The 22,464-nt window shown below is 35.6% G+C and overlaps 1 non-coding gene and 1 pseudogene across 1 annotated transcript; both read left to right on the plus strand.

Moving 5' to 3' along the window:
* Positions 1-2,070: 2,070 nt before the first annotated feature.
* Positions 2,071-2,210, plus strand: LOC139077563 (small nucleolar RNA SNORA7). The gene has a single exon (XR_011530185.1). It is a non-coding gene; the product is annotated as a small nucleolar RNA SNORA7 (small nucleolar RNA).
* Positions 2,211-2,282: 72 nt separating this feature from the next.
* LOC103546268 (large ribosomal subunit protein eL32-like) lies at positions 2,283-2,686 on the plus strand (annotated as a pseudogene).
* The last annotated feature ends 19,778 nt before the right edge of the window (positions 2,687-22,464 follow it).

Genomic DNA, 22,464 nt, shown 5'->3' on the forward strand with positions numbered 1-22,464 from the left:
GACAGTGACTTCAACTCTTCTTTCCGTTTGGTTGTGAAAAAAAATGAATGCAAGTTTTCTATTGATGGGTGTTTCTTGATGCCAAGTTGGTTGCCTAGGGAATAGATGGGAGCATGTTTTTCTTAAGTAGAACGGCTTTCTGTCTATTTTTAGATGGTTTTAGATTCATAATGAAAACTCGTTCTCTATGACAATAGTCATATGAGCTTTTGAGGCAAACGTGATGTCGCATGTGAGCATTTGGACAGTCTTACCACCTGATCACTGAGAGGTTTAGCAACTCTTGCTGGAAACTCTCCTGATTGTTATGGATAGTAATAGAAACTACTCTGGATTTTTAGAGAACTAATATTAATGCAGGATCTGCATAACAGTATTTGTGCCTGTTAATTATATCTTCAGGGATATCAAGGCACCAGCATTTGTAAACTATGTAATTGAAGGCATAAACCCCATTCTCAGATGCCTACTCTGGCAGTTTTCTCCAGGATATTTGCTGCTGTCTTCTGATCTTTAAAAAATAAGGGAGAGAAAAATACATATAGTAAATTTAAAAGTGGTTACTTCTATCCTATAGGGTATCCTATATCCTGTAAATATCTAAGATATTCAATGCTGAGGATCTATGTTATGTCAATAGACAAATGACAAAAATAGAATACTTGAAGAAATAGGACGAGTTTTGATAATCTTGTGTGTAACGACATAGATTCTGGTTTCTAAGTCTCACTTTTGTTACATGATTTCAGTATTTAATTGAAAAGGAAATTGTTGCGACTCTATCTCTGCCACATCAAAGGATGTAATTGTTCCCATGACAAAGCCTAATTCACTGTCTCACACACCAGCCTACATATATTCCTCCTCTAGACATAATACAATTGGACTTTTAAAATGCCTGTTAACATCAGGTTTATAAACCATGGTAAATTTAAGCCAACTAAAGACTTTATTTTCCAAATATAAGCAATAAGACTGAGCCAGAAACATAGGGTCATGATAATAATGTAATAAGTGTAATAATGTGTAAAATTTGAACTGGAGGTTAAAGTTTAATTCTCAAAAGCAACTAATCACCTGAACTTGGAGAAGTCTTCCATCCTGTCTGGAATTCTGTTGTCTCTTTTGCGTTGATTGTTGCCATCACTGTTATCGTCATCATTTTTATCATCCCATCTTCATCACCAGTCGCCATCAAATATTTTATTGTTCTTTTTCTGTGAAACCAGTACTAAGACAGACACTGCGCACAGTGAGTCAGGAAATCTTCCTGACCACCTTCAAATGGTATTATTGTTCACAAGGTAGAGAAAAGGAAAATAATACCCATAAAAAAGGGATAATTTGCTAATTCAGGGAAGAGCTTGGATTCAAACTGTTCTTTTTAATTCAGTACCAAATTACTTTCCACTACATCATGCTGCAAGTACATGAGGATATTGATCTCTAATACTACTCCGAGTACTAAAGGTATATAACATGTCGAAAATTAAATTTAGTGCGTTTGTTTCTTTTGAGATTTTTGTCTCTGTCAATGCCATCAGCATTCTCCTCATCTCCTTTAACTTTTCCCTATTCCATGCCATAATGTACTTTGTAACAATATTGCCCACACATCTTATCTGACTTAATTGCCCATAGATAAGTCTAGTTTTCAGTCTTTCATTACTTCTCTAATTGTTGTGAAATCTTGGGCAAACTGTCTCATCTTATTGAGCTTTAGTATCCTCCTCATTAACATGCTATCTGCCCTGCACTCATGGGGGCTAGGATCCCCTGCTCCCACTGGAGGGACTGGATTGATTGGATGAGACTGAAGGATATGAGGATCTCTCTGCCTTAAATCTCCCCTCCCCACAGCTTCTCAAGAATGTTAGTTTTCTCCTCATCCAGTCAACACTCCATCTCAACCCCTTTTTGATGTTTTATCACGAAAAAAATTAAAATTCAAAGGCCATATAAGTCAATTATTGACTAGATGCCTCATCAGAGATACAACTGTGATTGTTTTTTGGTTGTACTAATGAAGTTGTGAGTAACAAATGAAATAGTATATGTAAAAATAATTCGGACCTCCTGGGATTGCATCTGGAGTGTGGTTAGTGTTCCGCCAGCTTCGGAGATGGAAGGGAAAGCAGGCCTGGCAGAGGTACCCCTTCCATTCCCAGCGTTCTCAGTAACTGGTGATTGGAAGACACTCTGCAAGGTTCAAGCTCTGGGCAAGAACACCTCCCTCCAGGACTCTTCTTTGACACCATCTCTGCCTCTTTCTTGAAGGAGTCATGGTTGCCCTCACACCACTTGTGAAGCCCAAGATCATCAAAAAGAGGACTAAGAATTTCATTCAGCACCATCAGACCGATACAAAATTAAGCGTAACTGGCAAAAACCCAGAGGCATTGACAATAGGGTACACAGAAGATTCAAGGGCCAGATCTTGACGCCCAACACTGGTTATGGGAGCAACAATAAAACAAAGCACATGCTGCCCAGTGGCTTCCAGAAGTTCCTGGTCTACAACGTTAAGGAACGTAAAGAGCTGCTTATGTCCAACAAATCTTACCATGCTGAGATTGCTCACAATGTCTCCTCCAAGAACCACAAAGCCATTGCAGAAAGAGCAGCCCTGTTGGCTATCAGCGTCACCAGTCCCAGTGGCAGTCTGCGCAGCGAAGAAAATGAATAGACAGCCGATGTGCACATTGCATTTGTGTTAATAAAAACATAAAACGATGAAAAAAATTCATAAATAAAAAGGACTAGTGAAGGAGAGAGTGTTACACATAATATAAACTATCATATAATAGTATATATTATAACGTATATAATATGTTATATATCATAGTATATATTATATAACATATATATGATATAAAATATTGATTATATTAATATTTACTATTATATATACTATTATAACATATAATAGTAACATAGTAATTATATTTTATATAATTATATATAAATAGTAGTAATTATATTACAACATAATAGTAAATATTAATATAGTCAATATTTTATAATGCATTAATACATTAATATTTATCTAATGTACATTATATATCTATGTTATATATTGTATTATTATAATATATATTGTAATCTATCACATATAGTTTACTACACACAGCTTATATGGTATTTTTTGGCTTTATTAAATAGCAAAATAGCAATTTTTTTATTGCATTAGAAAAAGAAACACTAAAGGAATAATAAATTTTCCAAGAATTATATTAGAGCTTGGAAGATGTAGATTCCTTAGCCGAATTTGGATATGATAGGCTAAAGTTTTGGTCAGTCTGATTCTATTTGGGTAAATTTTGCAAATTAACTATAATTACAAATTTCTTTGGTAACATAAATTACATATTATCAAAACTAATACGAATATTTTAAGAATCTACTCCGGACCATAATGGACATGAATAAAAGTCCAAACATTTAGGGAAGTTTAGAAAAATCAAATTCTAGGTTTTGCATATATCAGTAAGGAGCCTGGGCTCAAAGTCTAGCTAATGGCATTGAGTGTGCGTCATGTCCATCTTGAGAAAGGACAAGACACTTTGACACTGTTTTCCACAGTGCTTGAACCATTTTACATTCCCACCAACAGTGTATGAGGGTTCTAATTCCTCTGCTTTCTTGTCAACACTTGCTATTTTCTAATTTTTTTGTGATAACCATCCTAAGAGGTGTGAGGTGATATTTCATTGTGGTTTTGATTTGAATTTCCCAGATGATCAGTTATGTTGAGCATCTTTTTGTATACCTCTTTGCCATTTATATGTCTTTTTGGGGAAAAAATATCTACTCAAGGTCTTTTCCCATTTTTTAATTGGGTTATTTGTTTTATCGCTGTTGCATTGTAGGAGTTCTCGTGTATTTTGCATATTAATCCTGCTGGAATGGAACAGCATAGACTGGGTGGCTCATAAACAACAGAAACTTATTTCTCACAGTTCTGGAGGCTTGAAGTCCAACATCAGGGTGATAAGATGGTCTGGTTCTGGTGAAGGCCCTCTTCTGGGTTATATGCTGCCAACTTCTTGTGTTGTCACATGACAGAGAAGAGAAGGAAAGAGCAAGCGAGGAGCAAGCTCTTCCCAGACTCATAAGGGCATTAATCCCATTCATGAGGGCTCCGTCCTCACAACTTCATCTAATTCTTATTACCTCTCAAAGGCCTCACCTCCTAACACCATCACATTGTGGGGAGGATTTCACCTTATGAGTTTTGTGGGGACATATTCATTCCATACAAATCCCTTACCAGAGATATGGTTCGCAAATATTTTCTCCCATTCTTTAGATTGCTATTTCACTCTGTCAATTATTTCCTTTTCTGTGAGAAGCTTTTTTAGTTTAATGTAGTCCCACTTGTCTAATTTTGCTTTTGTCGCTTGTGCTTTTGGTGATGTCATATCCAAGAAATCATTGCCAAGTCCAATGTCACGAAGCTTTTCACCTATGTTTTCCTCTAGGAGTTTTACAGCTCCAGGTCTTGCATTTAAATATTTAATCCATTTTAAATTGACTTTTGTGTATGGTATAAGATAAGGGTCTAATTTCATTCTTTTGCATGTAGAATCTAGTTTTCCTGACACCATTTGTTGAAGAGACTATCCTTTCCTCATTGTGTTTTCTTGGTGCCCTTGTCAAAGATCACTTGACTCTATGTGGGTTTACTTCTAGGCTCTTTTCCATTGGTCTATGTATCTGCTTTTATGCCAATACTATACTGTTTTAATATAATTGCGTTGCAATATATTTTGAAATTGGGAAATATGATGCTTCCAGCTCTGTTATTTTTTCCTCAAGATGTCTTTGGCTATTCAGAGGTCTTTTGTGATTCCATATGACTTTTAGGATTATTTTTTCTATTTTTGTAAGAAATAAATGCCATTGGGATTTTGACAGGGATTTCATTGACTCTATAAATTTCTTTGGTTAGTTTAGACATTTTAACAAAATTAAGTTTTCCAATCCATGAACACAGGACATCTTTCCTTTTCTTTGTGTCTGCTTTAAATCCTTTAATCAGCGATTGGTTGTTTTCGCTGTGCAAGTCTTTCACCTCCTTGGTTAAATTTATTCCTAAGTATTTTGTTCCTTTTGATGCTATTGTAAATGGGTTTGTTTTCTTAATTTCCTTTTCAGAGAGCTCATTGTTAGTGTATAGAAATGCAACTGATTTATGTATGTTAATGTCATATCCTACAACTTTACTGTTTGTTTATTGGCTTTTTTTAAAGATTGACACCTGAGCTAACATCTGTTGCCAATCTTCTTTTTTTTCTTCTTCTCCCTAAAGTCCCCCAGTACATAGCTGCATATTCTGGTTGTAGGTCCCTCTTGTTGTGCTATGTGGGATGCCACCTTAGCATGGCCTGATGAGCGGTGCTAGGTCTGTGCCCAAAATCCAAACCAGCGAAACCCTGGGCCGCCGAAGCAGAGTGCGTGATCTTAACCACTCAGCCATGGGGCCAGCCCCTGTATATTAGTTTTAATAGCCATTTTGTTGTGTGTATAACCTAATCTTACGTTGATAAAATATCCAGGATGGAATGGGTTTTATTTTATAGAATTTTATTTTTTGAGAATTGATTTTCTTGAGATAGGACAAGATACTTCCATGTATTTTAAATTGCATCATTTTCTGAAGCCAGTTGTGTTTGACTGATTAATACAACTAGGCTTCCACCTCAGTAATCTAATTGAATTTCAGATCTGAATCATAGCTCTCAGTTCTAGATCAGAGCTCATTTTATTAGGGTGCTAATACACTGACTTACTCTTTACAATCCCCCCCTCACTGGCTTCAGCCCTGTTCTACATGGATAAGCATTGTACAAACCATGTATGGTGATCTGTCTGAAGTGAAGACCTGCCATTGTCTGGAAACTCCTTTGTGAATATCCTATCAATTGAAAATGAAAGTTGTGTTTGAACAATGACATTGGGTCTGCTGGTTACCCTTTCCTTCAATATACGCACCTAAGTTTCAGCATTTCTGTAACCTGAGTTGCATCACCACAGTTTCCTTCCCACTCATGTGTTGCTGCATCCCAGTTTGCTCTGTATTTGAGCCTGAACACTCAGATTTGATATGTGTAAAATGATTCTCCTTCATATTTAGCTTTCATAGCATATTCATTTTCGTACTATATAAGTACTTAAAATAGCATGTAAAGGGGATCAATAAAATTTTCATGTGACTGAAATATTGTTACTTGGAATATATTTAGAGATAATATAGTGCAAATACTCCTTATCTAATATTTAATATTTGAAAAAAATATTTTCAAATGGGTAAAAAGAGCAAGAATTCTCCCTGAGTATCATAGCAATTTCAGAAAGTTATGCTGTACTATATATGGTGTGAAGGATGTTTATCCTTTTTGTGAGGAGCTAACTAGTAAGATTAAGAAACGTGCTTACAATTTAGGAATGGAAATTTCACTTGAGTAGCTGTCTTTATACATTTTGGCCGTAACCATCAAATCACATTTAATGCTACTATTGAACATATGGAATTATGAAGCAAATAAGTTGAATCACCACTGTTTTACTTGCCCATCCTGTCAGTAGTCCTTTCCCCCTAAATACTTTATGTAGAGCACCAGGCTAGGTGCCATTGGACAAAGTAAGAGTAAACACATAAGACCAGATATTATCTACTTTCATGCATAATGCCACATAAAAACATGAGCTCAAAACTGAAACATAGATCAAGTGCATTGCGAAATCATAGGATAGAGAGCTCGGTTCCAACCCTGGGATGAGGAGAGGTTCTGTGAGGAGAGAGCATTGAAGACCCCTTGAGAAGCAGACAGGGTTTGCATACGCAGAGATCATAGGAAGACATGGGCATTCTCCTCAGTAAGAACATGAGAGAAGATGAACAGTAAAGTGTAGGGTAAGTATTTAAAATGATTTATTTCGGCAGATGCGTGAGATGAAAAGTCATTCTGGATAGCACTGGTAAAATGATTTGAGGCCATTCCATGGAGAACATTTAATGTGAAGCCCCATGGATCATTTTTTTTTTTTTTTGTAGCAGGAATTGTAGACCTTAAAGATTTGTAACTAATTCCGTTTCTTGAGTCATGTGTGCAAATGGCAAATTATTCACATTCTTGCACATGCTCTTTCCTTCACCCTTTTTTCACTTCTCCCTTCAGTGCTAACCCTCTCAGCCCCATTCTACTTTTTAATTTGCTCATTTTCTGGTGCCCGTAGCTGAGCCAGGAGCTCTCAGTGCTGTTGGGCGATTCCCTGGGTGGAAGCAGACATATTTCAGTCAGTTTCGGCTATGGCAGGAGGAAGTTTAAAGTAAAGAAAATAAGAAGTAGAAGAAAAGTATACTTTTGTGTTTGGTGTGTGTTCTTGGGGTAAGGAAGGTGAAAGAGGGGATAATTTTTCCAGTAGCATTTTGCCAGGAAACCGGGAGTGTGCATTTACATTAGTAAAGTTTCACACGTACAGTTTCATAATCCCTCGTCATGCGAAAGAGGAGAGATTGAGAGTTATGATTCTGAAGTTAGGGACCTTTATTGTCAGAGCCTGGGTACAGATTCCAGTGAATGTGGAGGCTTCTAGAGGGCAATGCCCATGGTTTGTATAGTTTTAGGATACAAGCGGGACCAATACAGGGAAGGACAGTGAAGTCAAGGAAAATAAGGGTGATGTGTACAAGTGAGTCCAACGCGAGAGCATTTAGTAGCAATGGAGTGCAATGTACATTGCATCATACTGCTGAAGAGAAATGCCCAGGAATAAGACAACGTATAAAACAGAGAGTGGACTGTGAGAATTTAAAAGCAGGAAAAGATCATTTCAATAATGTAACATGGTAACTAAACATTAAAAGCATGCATCATATTGTGGACTATTTAAATATATATATATATATATGTGTATATATATATATATATTTAATGATGTGGGTGAGGACAGGTAAGCAAAGAAGCAATTCTCAATGTCCCTTCTTTTTTTCTGGGTAGAGAAATACTAAATTGTGATTAATGCTAAAATTAACTACATGCAGTTAAAGCATATCAGTTATAGTGATTTACATTTAGTAAATATACTTTAAAATAATTTACTATGTTAAAGGATGAAATTAGAAGTGATGCTAACTTACATTTCTTTAGTATACAACAATTTTATAGTGTTTACAGATTTTTAAGTTCTATTGAAATTTATGCTATATATTTATTTTCACAAGTACATCAAATAACGAAAGAGTTATTATCATTCCCATTTTTCAGATGAAGTTCAGGGGGCAGAGCCAAGACATCGGCACTGACATCTGCGCTTCCTATGCCGACAGTATGCTGGTATTCTATGGTTAGCTTATTGTTTAAAAAGCCATTTTCACCTACCCCATGCAACATTTTTTTTCCTGAAATTTGGGAACCTCAGTAGAATTTGATGTTAAGATTCTGAGTAAATCCTCTGAGCCATCTGACCAGGAGCCAAGTCAGAAGCAGGTAATTCCATGTTATCTACCCGGATCTCCTTCAGAAGAGCTTATAGACAGAGAAAGTGTTTAAAATTGATAAAGCGTGAGCTGCTTTCTTTTACTGGCAAGTTGTTCTCAGTACATAAAAGTCACTGAAACCTGGATTTTTTTTGCCAGTCTTATGAAACAAGTTAGAGGTGAAAGAAGGCAGAGCTATTGGTTAACAAAATAGTTTACAGTTGTGGTGGAATTTCTACTTCAAAATAATGTAAGATTTTAATGTCAACAATAGATACGTGAACAAGTCACCAAAAGAATGGAAAATTTAGATCCAAATATTTTTCATTTTCTGAATTTTTATAGATGGAATAATTTACTTTTGGTTTTAAATTTGATATTAAAATTAAAGTCCATATTAAACAAAATTATCTGAAAAATGTTTTCAATATAGTTATGATAAGTTTCATTTATTATTATTAAAATAAGCCAATATAAGTTTCATATATTCTTGATTGCAAAATGCCATCTACTGTGGGAAGTACCACGAGTTTAATTATAGCTCTTCAAGAAAAGAAAGGCTATATTGAATGGTCAAATCAATTTTAATACATATTTCAATTTTAGATATATAAAAATGTGAGCAAATGAGAATCTGATAATGAAGAAATAAAATAATTTTCTATAACAATTATAATATCATTTTTTAAAATTCAAATTGCAGGCAAGACATTGTTTTGCGTGTTTGACTTTGTTCAGAATTTGGACTCTGAAGATATGCATCTGTGTTTTAATACTTACTTTTGCCACTTTTTGCTTTGTCGCCCTTGGAAGTTACGTAACCCCTCTCTGCCATGGTTTCCTCATCTATAAAGGAAAAAAATGATAGTACTTATCCCAGGATAGTTGGGGAAGATTAAGTTAATACAACTATGTTACGAGAAAAGGCTTAGCATATAGTAAGAATTCAATTACTGTTAATTAGCTCCCATTATTCTTTATTATGATTTTGTCTAAATATTTGTTCAATTACTATATTTCAGATAAAGAAGCCAATATATTAACTAAAATTAAGTAATTGTAGGCAGAGTTTCTTAATTCCATATTATAAATTTATTGAAAAATGTGTTCTCTTCCAGAAAATATCTTATTTCAAATATTCAAATTTGGATTTTTACCCGACATCTTTGAACTGAATATTAATACTTAAGAAATATGTTTTTTCTCCTTATATTCGTTTACTCCTCTTTAAATTTTTTTCATCCTAAGATTTCCTTTGTGTTTGGAAAAATTCTCCCCTTGTTACAAAAATAAATAAATAAATAAATAAATAAATAAATAAAAGGCATGAGTTTGTCATTTCTTTTCTTCTATCACAGTTCTCTACCAAAAAAAAAAAAAAAAGATTACTTCTTTTGTTTTACAATTGATCCATTTCTATTTTTTAAAAAATTCTCTTCCTTTCTTAACTATTAGAAAATAACAAAATTTTTATCTCATAATAAATATTTTGTACTAATTTTAAGGAATGTTATTGGATGAAATGTAGGTGTTTAGGTTTATTTCATAAAGCAGCCTATTTTACTTATAAGTGACACTCAATCCATAACTAAATCTTAAAGTTATCCCTCTAAAATGTATCAGAAATCCCTTCTTTCTTCCTTTTCTCCACAGTCCTGTACTTAACGGGCATGTGCGCATCACCTTCATCTCATCTTGATTACTTCAATAACACTCTTTGATCTCCTGCATTTCATTCTTTCCTCATTTAATTTATTCTTCACACAGCAGCCAAATTGTACATTTTAATTCAGATCAATCATGCCATTACATTTATTAAATTATTCCAATGAATTCCTGTTACAGTATATTAAAGACACTCTTTTTAGAATTATGAAATAAAACATGCTTTCAAAAAATGTATAAAATATAAATATATGGTAAAGTTAATAATTATACAGTAGTACCAGCTATTAGTTTGAGGGCTAACCAAGCTTAAGAAAGAGCTTAAGATAAGCACCTAGATTCAAGTAGTTTGTCTGGAAGATCTTAGGGAGCAGGAGGGAAGGACACAAAGAGTGAGAGAAGAAAGGAGAAAAAAACAAAAGGGGACTATTCTATTAAGGTTGCTCCTATACAAACCACAAGTACCATAAAGAAAGGTTTGCTAGCTGTCTTTTGAAAGGATAGAAGTGGGACATTTATCTCCCAGCCTTCATCCACATTCTTTGAAGATTACCCCACCCCAAGGGGAATCAACTTTCCCACAGGGCGCAGACTGCAATTCCTTCAAGCTTAGTGGACTCCCACTGCTTTGGAGAGAGTCCTGTGGCAGAAATCCTAAATCTGTGGAGAACAATTGAGGGGAGACACTACCAGCTTTAGTCCATGCTCACACGGAATTGTCTAATGTGTTAAAGGACAAATTGTTGGTAGTCAAGAAGATGTGATTCTGGGCAGCCAAATCATCAACCACAATACGTTCCACTCATCACTCAGATTTTCTTCTGCCCCAAATTAAGTCTACTTTCTAGGTAATTTGGGAATAGTGGTCAGGCACAGCATCTATAAAATACTTATTTGGGAGCATTTTTGAAACAAATTACAGCTTCCTCTTTAGAAGCTGTCTTATCCTCTCCCTCCTTTACTACCTTCACCAGCTTCCCCTCACCCTCAGCCAATGCTGACCAGGAGGGATGACATTTGGGGTCTCAGGGGGGCCCCTGAGAGAGCTGAGCCTTTGGTCGCCTTGTCCTTGTTGCCTATTGTTGCCCAGACCTCCATTCACGGTTATCACAGCCCATAAAGCAGAAGATGCCACTGTGAACCCTGAGTTCAAGACACACACTATGCCTTTCCTCCATTCTGTTGCAGAAACTCTTATGTCCTCAAAATAATCAGGATCAAATACGTTCTCCACTATGATACTTACTGGTCCGCAGCACTGCTGGTCTACTGACAGCAAGTGCTCAAAGTAACCAGGTGGCAGCCTTGCTGGTTGAAGAGGCTTATCTTCCATGGATTGGCTTTGAAGGTTGGTCTTCAAAGCTGTAGCACACACATACTTCTGAGGGCATTCAGTATACTCATCGATTTCCTATTCTCCACTATTGGATAGCAGTACATCAATACTGTAAGATGACTGTGAAAGTCTAAGGAATAATAACATGATCAAGACCCCTGGGACTACATTATTTCAGAGAACAGAGGAGGCACCATGCTCTCAAAGCAAAGACGGTGAATGTGTACTGCAGCTCTTCCCACACAAAAGCAAATTGTTTTTTTATCTCCTTAAATGATGGAGATTGAAAAGAACACACTTTCTGGTTCAGTATCTGCATACTAAGTGCCAGAGGACTTGTTGATCTGTTTCACTAAAGGTGATGTTTAAGGAGTAAGCCTCATCCCCAAGGAGTCACTGGATTGGTGTAGGGACTACACGTGTGAATTAAAGGTGGAAATGATAGAATCTTCTCCCCTGTATCATTTGCCTTTGAAGGAAGCACTAGTCTGTGTCATTCCAGCAGGGATGTGGTACTGTTTTGAATTTATAACCTTGGCTTGGGGCAGAGGGGTAGTTATAGGAGCTTCTGCTCGGCCTCCTCTCTATAAATTATTTGTAGATCAAAGAGCTGCTGTGTGGGCTCTGCCAGCTGCTAAGTATCTCATTCCAATTGAAGTTCAAGGAAATAACTGGAAGTAGGACCACAGCCCCAGTGGACACACTGTGCAATAGACTGGGGCCAGGATTTCGTCCTGAGCTTATGCACTGAAAAAGGGGCTGTATGGGAATATTGATAAGTGAAGATACGGTATGTAATAGCCCTCAAAATGTCTGGGGATTGCCCTTTCTCCAGCGTGAGGTTACTTGGTAAAGGACTGCAAGATTTTTTGGAAAATAATTAGGTGGATATCTGTTCATATTGCAGTATGGTGGTTCTGCAGGACTTTCCACAAGGAGACCCGGCCTCCACTTCAGTGGGTGGATTCTGGGTCTCCGAAGTCCTCAGATCTGGGATCTGTGAGGAAATGTCATTTCAGATTTCAGAAACTGACATAATATTCTATTTGATCTTCCTACTCGGCTGCTTCATCTATCATATAATTTTATAAAAAGATATATATACACACATACACACACAATGTTATTGAGATATAATAGACATAACATAAAATTCACCCTTTTAGTGTGTACAGTTTCCTGGGTTTTAGTATAATCTCAGTCGTGTACCCATCACGACTATCTAATATCTAAACATTTTCATCACCCACCAGAGAAACCTTGCACCATTATTAGCAGTTATTCTCTTTTCCTCCCCCGCCTCCCTTGTTCCATAGCAATCACTAATCTACTTTCTGTTTCTGTGAAATCACCTATTCTGGACATTCCACATAAATAGATCATTCAATATGTGGCCTACTGTGGCTCGCTTCTTTCACCAGCATAATGTGTGTGTCTTTTTTTTTTTTGAGGAAGGTTAGCCCTGAGCTAACATCTGCCACCAATCCTCCTCTTTTTGCTGAGGAAGACTGACCCTGAGCTAACTTTCGTGCTCGTCTTCCTCTACTTTGTATGTGGGACGCCTGCCACAGCATGGCTTGACAAGTGGTGCGTAGGTCCACACCCAGGATCTGAACTGGTGAACCCCGGGCCACAGAAACAGAATGTGTGAACTTAAATACTGCGCCACCTGGCTGGCCCCCAGCGTAATGTTTTCAAGGTTCATCCACATTATAGCACACATCCACACTTCATGCCTCGTGTTGCCAAGTAATTTTCCTTTCTATGGGTATGTCACCATAGGAAGCAGAATACAGTAAGTGGTCTTAGATTCAGGAAAATTTTAGTTCAATGGGGAAAGAATATGGTTTTAAAAAACTGGTGTGAGAAAAGCTCGACATCTATAAGGAGTAAAAAACCCATTTTGTCTAGGTCAGAATAGATTTCACTTGAGACTTATCAAAAAAGAAAAACATGAAAAAATGACATAACGCGTGTGCGCGCGCGCACACACACACACACAGACAGAAATATAACTTTGTTGACAGAAATAAACAAGACATTCCTAAGCATAATTTAGTAAAGAAGAGAGAAGATAATTTTATGCTGGAAAATCAAGAATGAAAATGATTTTTGATTTGGAAAAGAAGGATGTGGTTAGAGTGAAACTTATAAAGTAAAAGAGAGATTCTTGAGATAAGGAAAAAAGATGCAAAGCCACTAAAATTAGAAGCAATAAAGATTCAGACTGAAAATAAATTAAACTAGTGAAATTGAGGGAAACTATTTCCATTCTGAAAGTACAAATTTTAGCAGCAAAAATAATGAATATGATGCCTAAAAGAATGATAGTAAATGAAGAATGAAAACCTATTCTTTGCTTAGAAGAGGTTTCAGTTGGAAATGTATATCATATCAAGCATTTTTTAACTGGGAAAGGTTTAGTAATTTGTTAAATATCTACTTGCATGTATGTATTCCAGGCAAAACTGATATAAAGAAAATCATTCTTTAAAAGGTCCTCTTAAACATTTTAAATTACAATACAAGGAAAACAACTCTCATAAATTTTTAAATAATGACAATAAAATGAAGTTGGCTTCAGTCCAGAAAACAATGGAAGAGGGCCTTAAGAATTCTGATGTGTTAATTTTGAGGCATTGAATGCTTCATGTTGAGATCTTGATAGATATTACCAATGGAGAGGTTTCTAGGTTACCTGTTATTTTGTCGGATTATTCTATCAGATACTTAAAAAGGTGTGTTATATTCTCTGAGGATGATTTTAGTTTTATTATTTCTTCTTGAATATCTGTTAAATTTTTAACTTATGTACCTGCTTGTTTACATTAGAAAGTGAACTTTTTATCTCTAATAATTTGTTTTGCCTTAATATTTACTGTGTCTGATGTTAATACACCAGGTTCCTGTTTATTATGTACACACCCTAAACCAGTCTATCTTTTTATTTTCCCCTTTGCTGTATCCTTGTGTTGGAGAAATTTTTCTTGTAAATTGCATGTAGTTGTTTAATAATGGAAAAACGAATTGCACAAATTTCCTCTGATTGCAGACTCTAAAATATTCTGTAATAGCAATCTTATTTACTCTTTGATAGAAAGATGGAAGAACAAAATAATAAAGCCAAACCATAAATTAATCACTTAGAAAACATACTAGAATTAATAAATTTAACAAATTCATTCTTTAAAAAAGAGGTTAATTTCTTGCCGTTGTTTCCAACAGGATCACAAAAAGAACACATGAATTTTAAAGTTTGAACTAGAAAAAGACCTATTAAATTTGTATATCAGAAAATAAAAATTTTAAGATAATATTGCACAACACAGTGCTTCCTAAGGGATTTGAAAACTGATGTAACAAATGATTTTCTTTCTTTGTATTTTTTTCTGACACCCAAGACTTGTTTTTTTTTTTTTTTTTTTTTTTTACTGAGGAAGATTTATGCTCAGCTAACATCTGTTGTCAATCTTCCTGTTTTTGCTTGAGGAAGATTTGCCCTGAGCTAACATCTGTGCCAGTCTTCCTCTATTTTGTATGTGGGACACCACCACAGCATGGCTGCTGACAAGTGGTGTAGATCCATGGCTGGGAACTGAACCCAGCCCACTGAAGCAGAGCACACAGAACTTAGCCATTAGGCCACAGGGTCTGCCAACCCAAGCCATTTTTAAATAAAGGACTTTTCAATTTCCAGGTGGAAAACCTTTCATGATGTTTTTGCTTTTATTAACAATTTCTAGTATTATTGCTTTATTAAAGAGCAACTTTGTACTATTTCAACTTTTTAAGTGTGTGTATGTTTGTGTCTGTGTGTCTCTGACCCAAATATCAATTTTCTTCAATGTTCTGTGCACATTCAATTAGGTATATTGCCCATTATTACAGTTTTAAAATTTGATATATGTGACAATAGGTATAGCTTATTGGTTTTGATTTTCAATATCCTTATTTTTTTTATTGACCTTTTTTTTAATTGATTTTTTTATATCAGTCTCTAGGCCAGAGACTGGTGTGTCAAAACTCTCAATATTTTTATTTTCCTTTTGTTTCACTTTATAACTGTAAGGATATGGTTGCTATATAATCAGCTGTGAAAGTACTGTAAATAAATTTTCCTTATGAATTCTGATCTTTAGGAATATAAAACATTCTTTAATAAAAACTTTTAGATCAGTGTTGGGTTTATCACAAAATTGAGAGGAAAGTACAGAGATTTATCTCATATCCCCTGACCCCATGCATGCATAGCCTGCCCCATTATCAACATCACAAATCAGAATGGTATATTTTCTTTTTTTTTGTACCAAGGATGAACCTACACTGATACATCATAATCACCAAAAGTCCACAATTTACCTTAGGGTTCACTCTTGGTGCTGCACATTCTGTGTGTTTGGACAAATATATAATGACATGTATTCATCATTATAGTATCACCCAGGGTATTTTTCACTGCTCTAAAAATCTTCTGAGCTTTGCCTATGCATCACTCCTCCTCCCTCCCACTTCTGGCAACCACTGATTTTTCATTGTGTTCACAGTTTTTCCTTTCCTCAAAAGTCATATAGTTGTGATCATCAGTATGTGGCCTTTTCAAATTGGCTTCTTTCACTTAGTTGTATGCACTTAAGAATCTGTCGTGTCTTTTCATGGCTTGATAGCTCTGTAAGAAATCACCAAACTCTCTTGCAAAGTGGCTGTGCCATTTTTCATTCCCACCCACAATTTATGAGAGTTCCTGTTGCTCCACATACTCAATAGCATTTGTTGTTGTCACTGGCCATTCTAACAAGTGTGTAGTGGTATTTCATTGCTGTTTTCACTTGCATTTCCCAGATGACATGGAATGTGGAGCGTCCTTTCATATGCCTATTTGCCACCTGTATATCTTCTTTGGTGAGGTGTCTGTTAAGGTCTTTGGCCCATTTATTAATGAAGTTGGTTTCTTATTGTTGACTTTTTAGAGTTTTTTGTATATTTTAGATAGCAATCTTTTATCAGATTTGTTTTGCAAGTATTTTCTCCGTGTGGATTATCTTCTCATTCTCTCAACATTGTCTTTCACAGAGCAAAAGTTTTTAATTTTAATGAAGTCAGCCTATCAGTTATTTCTTTCATGTGTCATCTAGGTTTCTGGTAGGGTTAGATTTGATGAAATTAGATGTAATTTTAAAAATATATAAGGTGTTTGCCTAAACAGTATTATGGAGTTGTGTAGTACATGTCCACCTGAGCTTAAAGAAGATAAATAAGGAGAAGCTTCAGCATTCTGCTTTATTGAACTATACAGAGAAACCATTGTGTTATCCTTCAGTGTACTCGGATGCATTAATTTAGTATGGATCCACTTTTGTTTAATCCAGGAGAACTCCAATAATCAAGACACCAGAGAAACCAGGCACACCAAGAAAAGATGCTGCGAATATGTGTGTTCATGTGCCTGTGCTCAGGGTGCTGGATGTGATCGGAGTTAATGCTCCCCATGAGGGAAACTTTAATCACTGACCACCCAGTGGGCGGATATAAATACACCAGTTCCTTCACTCCTTGGTGGTAATACTGAGGCTTGTGTTTGTGCCAACCTCAGTTTCTCCTTGGGATTATTCTCCACATTCCACTACGTGGCCACCCATTATTGCTGCCTCTCCTTCCCTGGGTCGTGGGTCCTCAACTACCCTGGCTCCACCCGTAAATTGCTTGAATTGAACTCTTGATTTATAGTCTGGTTCTGAAGGTGCCCAAACCAACAAAGTGCATTTAAAATTTTTATCAACATAAATAACTTCAGTTTGCCTTCAAATTACTATCAGATGAGGTATACAGCAAATAAAGCATCTTTGTTTGAATTTGGCTCAGCGACATATAAAATTACATTTTTGTCTCACCTACGTAAAATTTTTGGTTGAAGAATAAATAACTAAAATAACAATCAGATTTTAAGGAACTCTATTTCTTTTCTTTTTTTTCAGAACTAAAGTAAAACTGTATGTATCAGCTCTATCAGAGTCCAGAGTCCAGACTACAATTCCAACAGATGCTTCTTGGGTAAATGGACGTTAATACAGAAAGGGAAGAAAAATGGCAGATAATGAGCAGACACTGTCAGAGACACTGTTATCTTACTTAATGTTTACAACAGCCCCATAATAAGACGGAGGTAGAGACAGAGGCTTAACGATGGATAAAGGGCTGGACTTTAGGCTGACTGGAAACCTCACACTTATTCTGTGATATAGTGTTCTTCTACAGAAACTAAAACTATAATGAAATTGCGTTGAGAATATTTTATATTTATAAATACAGATTCTAGTTATATAAATATGTATATTTATATATGCAAATACATATATATGAAAATCTCCAGAAAAATTAGATATATATGAAACTCTGTAGAATCATAGCATCGGATCCTTTCGATTTTATGTGAGGATATATTTCTCACACATTACTCCTTATAAGTTCCTCTAACAGTAATGCCTAAAACTTTCTTCCTTCCAAGAAGTCACCTTTAGACATCTGATATTTTAATTATCTCTTTTTTATATAGTATAAATTGTAAATGCAAGATCACTACTTTTTTCATGGTTGTGATATTTAAAAGTAATGTTATTATCCTGGTAACATTTTAGGTGCCTTTATAGCGAAGTAGAGTTTATTTCAGTTATAAAATAGGAAGAACAGGTGCTATCGAAACATTTTATATCTTTGCATGACATAAAAGCTCTATTCCATGAATGAAACTTTAGTTTTTCTTCAAATATTAAAATGTTGGAGAATTTTTAGAATGATATTTTCAAGTTTTAAAGAGATGGCATTTTACTAGAAAAATGGAGGTAAAAGTTATCATCAATTAATGGGAAAAAGAAATACAAAGTTTTCATCTTCTACCAATTTAGGGAGCATCACGTCAGTAAGTTGACAGACTTGAAACGACAATACCTTAAATATCTATTCCAAAGGTGACATCAACATGATTACCACATTGAATTTCAGAGCTACGGTTAAAATGTTATTCTGATATTTAAAATTAGGTTGGGAAAAATCTCACATATATCACACGCATTATGCAATTAGAGGTAAACTGTGGTGTATCCTTTCCTTAAGCAGGGCTATTATTTCCTGCTTTGATGGAGGACTTTTAAGAGTCATGTAATTTGATACCTAATAGGAGTTCAAACTACTAAACATGACTCTGTGGAACCTTTCCTAAAATGCAAGGATCTTGTCTCTTAAATTTGAACACATGACTCACCGCTACAAAGAACAGTATTGTTGATTAATTAGTTTATAACCTAAAAATACCTACATAAATTAGAAACCCTTGTTCCTGGGAAAAGTTTATTTCCTTTAGAACTTTTGTTAAATAAGAGAGTTTTAGAAGAACTTTTTAAAAAAAAATAAGGAAACAACCAATTAAGCAAACTAAATAAAATCCTAAGACAGATCAACTGGATTTACAGTTCATAAAAGCATATAGTCAAATATCAGTTTGATTAGGTGTGAGGGGAAGCTTAGTCCCCATAGCACCACCCTTGTACCTTTGCTCAGTTTGAATCTGAGCTAATAATAGAGGCACCGAAGACCCTTAACTTTTCCTTAACACTTCCAACTTCTACACAACATCTGCCCCCTTTTGCACACCACTGACAGCCCTCCACTTCTCAAGGCAATGTATTTAAGGATTTAGGGTCCTGTGACAATGACAGTTCTTTAAATTTCATTCCAAAATTGGTCCAAAGATAGGAGATTAATTGCGCAAGCAAGAGTAGCCACGTGCTGGAGCTCACAAGGTTTAATTCAAGAGGCTGGTTCACATCTAGGTCATTCTAACTTTAAACATCTAAGAAACAGAAATCTCTTTACACAGAGGTCTTTCTTTTGATAAGCCCATCTTCACTCTCAGCCATGGCACATCCGTCCTCCAGTGAGTTTCTCCTAATAGACCTGAAATCAGACTGCTCCAAAACATTGTGAGTTTTCATTATTTGGGGACTAATTTTTGTTTGTCAGTCTGTGTTCTGTAAGGAAAAAAGGATGAGGAATACACAACTTCTTCATTCCTTTAGGTTTCTTTCTCCTAAAAATTGATTAGGCTGTGTGCCTTGGAGGATGCCCACCAACACGTGCATTCATCACACATGCACACAACACTCATAGTGCATGCTCAACAATCATAAAGTGAGATGTTCACATTTGAATAAGACCATCATTATTAAATGACGAAATATAATTCTGAGTGTACTCACTTGGAATTTTAATCCTGGAAAGGCCCACGGTAAATTTAGAAACTCAGAAATAAAAAAAAATATATATATATATAATAGTTTCTTTATTTATCTCTTCCCTATTACAAAAGTGATTGAAGGCAGCTTAAATCATAAAAAGATTCATTTAAGATCAAATACACTCCAAAACAGTGAGACAAAGAAAAACATTAAAAAAGAAAAACAAGATATATCCACCCAAATTAGGTTAAGACAAAAACATGTTTTCAAGTCCCTTATACTTTCTATATTTGGGTACAATTTTTTCATTATGTTTTGTGTTAGCCAATGTGGAGAGGGAAATAAAGTCAGTTATGGCTTTCACAAGGTTCATAAGACAGCAAAACAAATGCTCGAGAGAATAACTATTCCCAGGATTGAGGCCAGGACAATGTTTCATTCAAAGTCCTCAACATGAAGATACTATGCAGTGTAATGAATGGATTCCCTCAAAATAACCTATCCAGTAAAACTAGCAAGGGGATTCATGAGACTCTTTCTTCTTATAATACAAATGGTTTGCCCTCCAGACTGGAGTGAGTGAACAGTCTAGTAATTAGAACCATCTTACTGGCAAGAGTGAGTGAATTCTTAGAGTTTGGTTCCCTATACTCCTCAGGAGTTTAGTTTTTTAGATTGTTGAGGGTTAAGTATCTGTTAGAACAGTATTTCTCACCTTTCTTTTTCATTATTACCCCCTTAAGGAAAGAATTACACACTTTCCTAATCTTTTTCTAATTGCTCCCCCATGAAATTTTTAGTAACACAGATATACTGTATATCTCTTTATGTACTGTATGTATATCTCTTATTTATACATATAATAGTAAGATTTTTTCACCTCTCCTCCCCCAGAACCAATTTTCACCCTTGTGGGGACAATATCATCTCCACTGAGAAATCATATATTAGAGAAATAGATGTTTCTCTTGCCAATATTAATAATTTCTTTTACTATAATTTCCATGCTTTATCAAGTACATCCACAAATCTGTATATTCAAGGGTGAGGAAGGAAGGAGGGGAAAGGTACTCCCTTTTCCAAACCTAGGACAACTTTCTGAAACAGAGTTTGCTAAAGACCAGCCAACAGCAGACCAATAAAGCACTGATTTTTCCATGTACACATTTCTTTGATTTATTCCAGAAGGAGACTTTACAACACGTAAAAAAACTCCATATTCTTCTCAGTTGGCTTTTGAAATGTATTAGCAATGGTAAGTTCAATGTTGTGCTAACAAATTATTGGTGTGCAGCTAGATATTCTGCTTTACAGTAAAATGCAGAGATTTCATGCACTGTAATGAAAGGCAAGGCAGAGCTTTTCTTGTGTGTGAAAATTGAGAGAGTAACAATGGACCCATGGAGCGAACCCAGGGCCCCTGGCCAAACTTTCTTGGATCTTGAATTGTGAAACATCAAAAATTGAAAGTCCTATTGAAGCCATTTATTTCTTGCACAATGAAAATATCCTTTAAATGAAATGGTGGGCAGTCCATTTTATACTTTCTAATGTGCCATACAAATTTGCCTTTAGAATAAGAGACAAACAGCACCCCCCCTCCCCAACACAGACTTTCTATTTCTGGACATTTTATGTCTAAATTCTTAACTTTATATATTAAATCTAAAGAGACGAAGCAAAAATAATTTTTTTCAAAATGAAGTTTGTGTCTTAGACTTCCAATTCTGAAGACTTTATATTTTATTGCTTAACTTCATGGATTAAAAGTCTAACCTTAGGGGCTGGCCCAGTTGCATAGTGGTTAAGTTTGGCACACTCTGCTTCTGTGGCCAGGGGCTTGCAGGTTTGGATCCGGGACATGGACCTGCACTACTCATCAAGCCATGCTTGGTGGGTGGCGACCCACGTACAAAGCAGAGAAAAAATTGCCACAGGTTTTAGCTCAGGGCTAATCTTCCTAAGCGAAATGAAGAAGATTGGCAACAGATGTTACCTTAGGGCCAAACTTTCTCACAAAAAAAAAAGTCTAACCCCTAAAAAAGCCAGCCTCAGGATATCTGCTTGTTCTTCGTTATGGACATGGAATAGATGGTCATTTTGTTCACATAAGTTCCCCCACTGGTTTGAATAAAGTGAATTTAGAAGGAGAAATTGGAAGGAAGGGAGCTGATATGCACAGTAAAATGAGAAAAATTAATAATTTTCTGGGTAATTGTATTTTAGACAATGGTATAAGGAATAAAGAAGTTAGAAGAAGGAAAAAAATTCAACAAGATTTGGAGGTGGAGAAAGGCACTACACTATGTGACTTGGTGTACAAAAGTCTCTGGCAGCTCAGTGGTCAAAATAAATTTGGAGTTCTAATCAAATTTTAAGCTGTTTGGATTGACTTAATGTACACCATCTCCATTTCCTAAATTTAATAAAGTTGGCCAGACATTCAAAACTATTCAGTGGCTCTAGTTTTGAAAGGAGCGACATGATCCATAAACTGAAATAATCTAATCAAAATGAAAACTGAAAGTCAGACATAAACCAGGTAAATTTAGCCCAATATTACTCCTCAATATTTTCAAGACTCAAGTTTGTGTTAACTTTAACAGTACATCCTAAGAAGTAAGGTGGGAAATAGGTTAACATACATAATGAATGTATTCAAAGTGCCATCGTACAAAATCCATCAACAGTTCTTATTAGTGCGACCTCTTATTAGTGCTATCTCCATTATGTTCACATTTCTTTCTCTAAAC

This window comes from Equus przewalskii, chromosome 19, assembly GCF_037783145.1.
Source record: "Equus przewalskii isolate Varuska chromosome 19, EquPr2, whole genome shotgun sequence".
Taxonomy (NCBI): domain Eukaryota; kingdom Metazoa; phylum Chordata; class Mammalia; order Perissodactyla; family Equidae; genus Equus; species Equus przewalskii.